Consider the following 7,166-nt stretch of genomic DNA (forward strand, 5'->3'; position numbering starts at 1 on the left):
TGGTCATAAGGGAGCCCAGAGATGAAGCAAAGCTGTATAAGCTGTTATGATCCCACAGTCATCGAGATGTATAGCACCGACACAGACCCTTCGGTTTAACTCATCCATGCCAACAAGGTATCCGAACCTAATCCATTCCCATTTGTCAGCACTTGGCCCATATCCCTGTAAACGCTTCCCAATCATATCATGTGTCCATTTAGATGCCTTCAACAAGTTTTAATTGTACTAGCCTCCACCACTTTCTCTGGCAGCTCATTCCACTCACTGCATGAAAGAGTTGCCCTTCAGCCCCCTTTGAATTTTTGCCCCGTTCACCCTAAAGCAATGTCCTCTACTTTTGGAGACCACTACTCCAGGGAAAACATCTTGTTCATTTACCCTGTTCATGCTCCTCATGATTGTATAAACCTCCATAACATCACCGCTCAGCCAATGGCACTCCAGGGAAAACAGCCCCAGCCTTTTACGCCTCACCCTATAGCTCAAATCCTCCAACCCTAACTACATCCTTGTAAGTCTTTTTTGAAACCTTTCAAGTTTCACAGCACCCTTCTGATTGGAGGCAGGCCAGAACTGCACACAATATTCCAAAAGTGGCCTAACGAATGTCCTGTACAGCAACATAACCTCCCACATCCTATACTCAATGCTCTAACCAATAAAGGAAAATACACTGAACACCTTCTTCATCATCCTATCTACCTGCAACTTGACTTGCAAGGACTATGATCCTGCAGTCCAAGGTCTCTTTGTTCCGCAAGTGTCTCCAGGGCCTTGCCATTTAGTGTATAAGTCCTGGGCTGAAAAACGTGTTGCTGGAAAAGCACAGCAGGTCAGGCAGCATCCAAAGATCAGGAGAATCGACGTTTCGGACATGAGCCCTTCTTCAGGAATCCTGAAGAAGGGTTCATGCCCGAAATGTCGATTCTCCTGATCTTTGGATGCTGCTTGACCTGCTGTGATTTTCCAGCAACACATTTTTCAGCTCTGATCTCCAGTATCTGCAGTCTTCACTTTCCCCTAGTGTATAAGTCCTGCCCTGACTTGCTTTTCCAAAACGCAGCACCACACATTTATCTAAATTAATCCGTATCTGATCAATATCTCACTGTAACCTGAGGTAACCTTTTTCACGATGCACAATACCTCCAATTTTGAATGACATGCAAACTCAGTTACGACAGCAAGTCATTTAAATGAATGACGAAACAAATCCAGAAATAAACATCCATTACTCTGAGTGTGAATGTGTTCTGTGTAAATCCTGCCCAATGACTCTGTACCAGAGAAAGGCTGCACATGCGCCATGCTGCACCTTGCCCCCTATAAAGATGGCGGCCGCACACGTGTCCACTGAATCGTTGCCCCGAATAAAGATGGCGGCGCTCACTCAGGCCTGCAGCCGCGCTGAGGCAATTCCCCGTTTACTACAAACACGGGACTGGGTTGTTCAAATTTGTGTTTTCCGACGTGCACAACATGTTTGTAAAACCTCTCCGCTCATAGTAACACAGTTTTTCTCCCGTTTCCCTCTGTTTATTTATTTCTTTCCTTACCGTATCCTTTCGCTCCATAACTTCCCGATCATTCATTACAGCGACTCTCCTCCGCGCGCGAGGGTGATCACGTGGTTTAGTCTAGTTCTGCCTCTAGTTCACTTTGATTGGTTGGAGGACCACCCTCCCGCCAGGTGTCCCATAAAACATCACGAGGGATATCTTGGTAATTGATTACTCTACTGGTGACTTAATTTTCCTATTTTCTTGCAAACCATCTCTTTAATTGTGAGCATCAGAAAAGGCTTTGTTTTGCCAGCAAGAAATAACTATGTGATTAACCTTTGTTCGTTTCATGTATAAGAACACTGAGACTCCTCTGCACCGCACTTCTTTTTTTATCGATCGATTTTAACACGAGTGTGTCTTTTGATTCTTCCCAACAAAGTATATGACCTCGCATTCCCTACATGAAACTGCATCTGCCAAGAATACTCCAATTGTTGGAGGGAATCCTGAGGAACAGAATGTACATGTATTTGGAAAGGCAAGGACTGATTCGAGATTATTAACATGGCTTTGTGCGTGGGAAATCATGTCTCACAAACTTGATAATTTTTTTGAAGAAATAACAAAGAAGATTGATGAGGGCAGAGCAGTAAATCTGATCCATACGGTCTTCAGTAAGGTGTTCAATAATGTTTCCCATGGGAGACTGATTGGCAAGGTTAGATCTCATGTCACAGCAGTGTACCTAACACCAACCCTTGTGTTACGTCGCCAGGACCTAAACACCAAGAAGAACATATTACATCAACTACAACACTGTTTTCTGTTGGCAAGCCAATTACTGATCAAAGCTGGAAACTCTCCCATAATTCCATTCCTCCGCATTTTGTATAAAAGCCTATTGTGGGGAAACTGATCGAACAACTTGCTGAAACCCATATACACCACATCAACCGGGTTACTGTCATCTACCTGTTTGGTCACTTTGTCAAAAAAGTCAACGAGATTCGTTAAGCAAGGCCTAACCATCACAAAACTGTGCTGACTGTCCCTGATCAGATTATTCTTTGCGAGATGGTCATAAATCCTATCTATAATAACCTTTTCCAACACGTTACCAACAACTGCAGTGAATTCACTGGTCTGTAATTATCAGGGTTGTCTCTACGAAACCTTTTGCACAAGAGAACAACATATGCTATGCTCCATTCCACGGGCTCTATTCCTGTAGACAACGATGATTTGACGATCAATTCCAAAGGCTCATCAATGTCTTCCCTTGCTTCCCAGAAGGTTCCTAGGACAGATCCCATCCGGCCCAGGAGACTTGTCTGTTTTCACAATCTTCAGTATTTCTATTACCTAATCCTTGTGAACCTCAATCTCTACTACACTAGACGCAAGTATCTCTGTATCTTCCTCGCCAACGTTTTCATTTTCTATAGCGAACACTGTCGAGAAATATTAATTTAGTGCTTCCCCTATCTCCTCTGACTCCACACAAAACTTCCCACTATTATCCTTGATTGTCCCAAATTTAACTCTCGTCATTCTTAGAGATAATACTTTAAATACAGAACATTTCTGATGAAGAACTCGAATTTCCCAAGTCTAATCAAATTACCGGTCTGGTTTGCAAGATAAGCGTTCTGAACATCGAGTAGAAATTGTTCCAGCGGGAAAGCGTTCACAACGTACGTCAGCAGGACACGAGCCTACATGGGGAAACCCCAAAGAACTTCTCATCATTCAGCTTAACCACGCGGCCATGACGACAGACAAAGCAGCAACGTTGAGCAGTGAGCAAATCAGCCGATATCTCATTGAAAGCTGCCGCTGACTTGATGAGTTAAATGCTTCCATCTCCTTTCATACCTTTGCTGTCATTTGTAAGGTGCGAGACACCAGTGTAAAAGAAGCAAAGCACAATGTTTGGAAAAGATATTTGCAGCAAAACTGAGTCAAAATTATTTATTGAAAGGAAAATCACACTTGGCAATTTGCTAGACCTCTTTGCGAACATGACCAGCAGAGGTAATCAAGGGAGCTATTGATCTGAGTATTCTTGGACATGAAACAAACAAAGGTTAATGACATATTCATTTCTCTTTTTAGCGAACGAAATGGTCTTTCCTGATGGTTACAATGAAAGAGATGGCTCCCAATAAAAGACAGAGATTAAGTCGCTTGTAGATACACTTCAATGTGATACGATTCACTTTCAGCCCCTAATTACCCCAGAGATGGAGGGGGTGAGTTACTTTTCCTCACTCTTCAACTCGACAGCATGGAGGTACAGACATGAAACCGCTAGAGATGGAGTTCTTGAATTGGGAACCAGCGACACTGAAGGAACTAGGCAAAAGTGAGGACTGCAGTTGCTGGAAACCTGATTTTAGATCAGAAAATTTTGGAAAAGCACAGCAGCATCCGAGGAGCAGGAAAGTCGATGTTTCTGTTGCCAGTCTTTCTGCGTTCCGCAAACAATTTTCGTTTTTGGCTCAGATTTCCAGCAACTGCAGCTATTCGTATTATGTTAACATTCATCATGTTTTGGACAAAACCAATGACCTGCTAGCATCGGAAAATCGGCAGAAGTACTGGGACACCGACATGTTAGCTGAACAATACCAGCATTCCATGAGCCGGAATACGATCCGGGCCACGGTTCTGAGAGTATCGAATCCTCACAAGTAAATAACAAGACAAGGCGATAGATACTGTCGTATTTGGTGTAAATAAAACACCCTTTATGAACATTTTCCTTGCAGCTTATTTTCAACTTGTCTTCGTAGATTTACAAAGTGGGAAAAGACCATTCCACCTGTGTGCATCGCGGCGAATCAGAGAGCCAATCATTCCAGTCGCAGTTTCCAACTTTGGCCCAAAGTCTCGTGTGTTCTAATGTTCCCAGTGCAAATGTCAATGACTTTATCCTGTGTTCTTAAATGGCACAATAATGGGGCAGATGAGTGACCTTTTCACAGCGACTTGTAACTCTTTTTTTCTAATTCATTGACCGCTGATATAATAGATAATTGCCCTTGAGAGTCAGCTGTAAATTACGTTGAACTTTGTCAGCTTGACTTTCAACTGATCCTCAAAAAAACTCATCACCTGCAGGGAAATGTATTGCATTGCTTCTCGTTTTGCTTAAGTTCACCCCCCCACCCCGCCCGCCTCCCAAACATCCAAATTTCACGATAGTTCGACAAATGTTTGGAAACTGATTCGTGTTGGAAGTTGATGGCTTTTTGTGTCTCGACATATAATTTATTCAATTAGACATCTTGAAATTACTTCTGATTCTTCACAGTTAAAAATTTACTTTCAATTGAATGCAAAGCTCAAGCTCCACGAAATCCAAATTCTGCAAAGTAATTAATGACTTTTGGAAGAGTCAACTCTGTGAGCAGGATTCGAACCTGCGCAGGGAGACCCCATTGGAATTCAAATCCAACGCCTTAACCTCTCGGCCAGCACAGCTGCATCCACTTTGCGAATTTTCATAGTAAAAGAACTGAATTCATGAAATACGTAATTTGTTTGAAGAACAAATTGTCAAGACCCAAAGATGTCGCTGAATCCTTTGCAGAGACCCAGACAAACGTTACCTGAGCAGATTGACAGGCTTTCACCGAAAACTAGATCCTGACACAGCTGAAGTTGTGGGAATGATTCTTCATTGAATTATAGAGTCTCAGATGTACACCACACGAAGAGAGGATTATTGTATCACTGCGTCCGATCGATTTTGACTCAATTGCTCGTCATCTGGTGCCAAAGTAGATATGCTGTTGTGTTTTAATATTCATCGAAATATGGTATTAGAAATATTGATGCTAAGTCCATTAACACTAGCTACATTCGTTAAAAAAAATCGGAATTAGAAAGAATGCAGAACCAATTTACAGAAAGGGATCCAGAAACTAATCCGTAGGTTCTGACATCAGGAAATGAACTTGTGAGCACAAGAGAGGAAGATTGACCGAAGATTTGGAACTTGAAATCGTCTTGATGGAATTATTTGCAAATTTTTTGCGATTGTTCTAGAGTCATCAAGTACTTGAACAATACAACATGGAAAGTGGCCCTTCTTTCCAACTTGACCATAGTGGACAGTTCTCCTAAATTAATAGGTCCCATTTGCCATCATTTGGCCCACAACCCTCTAAACCTTGTTACTCACATATCCATCCAGATGCCATTAAATGTTACAGTTGTACCAGTCTCCAACAATTTCTCTGGCAGCTCATTCTGGACACGACTGAAAAAGTTGCCCCTGACGTCCCTTTTAAATCCTTACCAACTAATTTTAAAACAATGTTTTCGAAATTTTGACTTCCTCACCAGCAGGAAAACACCTTGGTGAGTCAACCTATCCATGTCCCTCATGATTTAATAAATAGCAACGATTTGACTTTATCACACTTGTCAGGAGGGAAATGTGTGGAGATTATTATCGAAGGTTTGAAGTAGAAAGTCTGATGTACAGATTTTTGGAATTGCATCTTGGAGAACTGTTTAATAAGTCAATGAAGTCTAGTAGCAGTTGTAGAAGTCTGTTGTGAAAGCTGCAGAAGGATTTCAGAGCAGGAGAACAAAGCATTATTTCCAATGTATTGTGGCTCAGTTCGACCGCACTTGGACCACAGTGTGAGGAATTATGAGCAATTTAGGAAAGATACTAATGCCATATGAGGAATACCACGAATGGCGATTAGCCTTGATATCATGGATGAACATTAGTCCTGTGAATTGAAATTGGGCAAATCCGGTCTTTTTTTAACAGTTTCAAAACAAGAGAGGTAATCTCATTTAGAGTTGCAAAATATTTGAAGAGATAAACCGGGTGGTGCAATTAAATTTTGTTCCTTCATTGGTGAATCGAGAAGCAGGAGAGGACAATTTTAGAATGAAGCATTGTGAATTTTGACCAGGATGAGAACTATTGATTTTTGTCTTAGCCTTGAGAAGTCTCGCTATTCAGCACTACAGTGAGCCTTGGATATTTGGTCTTTGTATGCATCACTATCAGCCTGACCCGCCGACACTTCCTGGATCACTCTAGATCTGACCCCTCACACTTACCGCCTTAATATCAGTGTGAACCCCTCAAACTTACTGCATCACTGTCCATCAGGCGTCCTCACATTTACTGCGCCACTTTCACTTCGAGACCCTCATTTTGACTGCGTCACTATCAGCCTGACTGCCAAACACTTACTTTGTCACTATCAGTCACGCCCTTAAACTTCCTATTACTATTACCCTGACTCCTGACACTTACTGTGTCACTATCAGCCTGACTCCATCACACTTATTATGTAAGTACCAGACTGACGTCTCACACTTACCGTGTCACTGCAACACTGCTTCCTCAAACTTACTATGTCACTATCACCTTGACCCTCTCACATTTACTGCGCCACAATCACACTGACCACCTCACACCTACTGCTTCACTATGAGCTTCAACACTCACACTGACAGCGTCACTAACAGCCTGACTGCGTTGGTTTCTCTCTGATCCCCTCAGAATTACTGCATCACAATCATTCTGACACCCTCATACTTAATGCGTCACTATCCCTCTGGCACCCTCATACTTCGTGCATCACTCGCACCCTGACACATGCGCACCGACTGCATCCCTAT

At 42.4% G+C, this 7,166-nt stretch overlaps 1 non-coding gene across 1 annotated transcript; it reads right to left on the reverse strand.

Annotated features, from left to right (window-relative positions):
* Positions 1 to 4,912: 4,912 nt before the first annotated feature.
* Positions 4,913 to 4,994, reverse strand: trnas-uga (transfer RNA serine (anticodon UGA)). The gene has a single exon. It is a non-coding gene; the product is annotated as a tRNA-Ser (tRNA).
* Positions 4,995 to 7,166: the final 2,172 nt, after the last annotated feature.

This window comes from Chiloscyllium punctatum, chromosome 29 (genome assembly GCF_047496795.1).
Source record: "Chiloscyllium punctatum isolate Juve2018m chromosome 29, sChiPun1.3, whole genome shotgun sequence".
In the NCBI taxonomy this organism is placed as follows: Eukaryota; Metazoa; Chordata; class Chondrichthyes; order Orectolobiformes; family Hemiscylliidae; genus Chiloscyllium; species Chiloscyllium punctatum.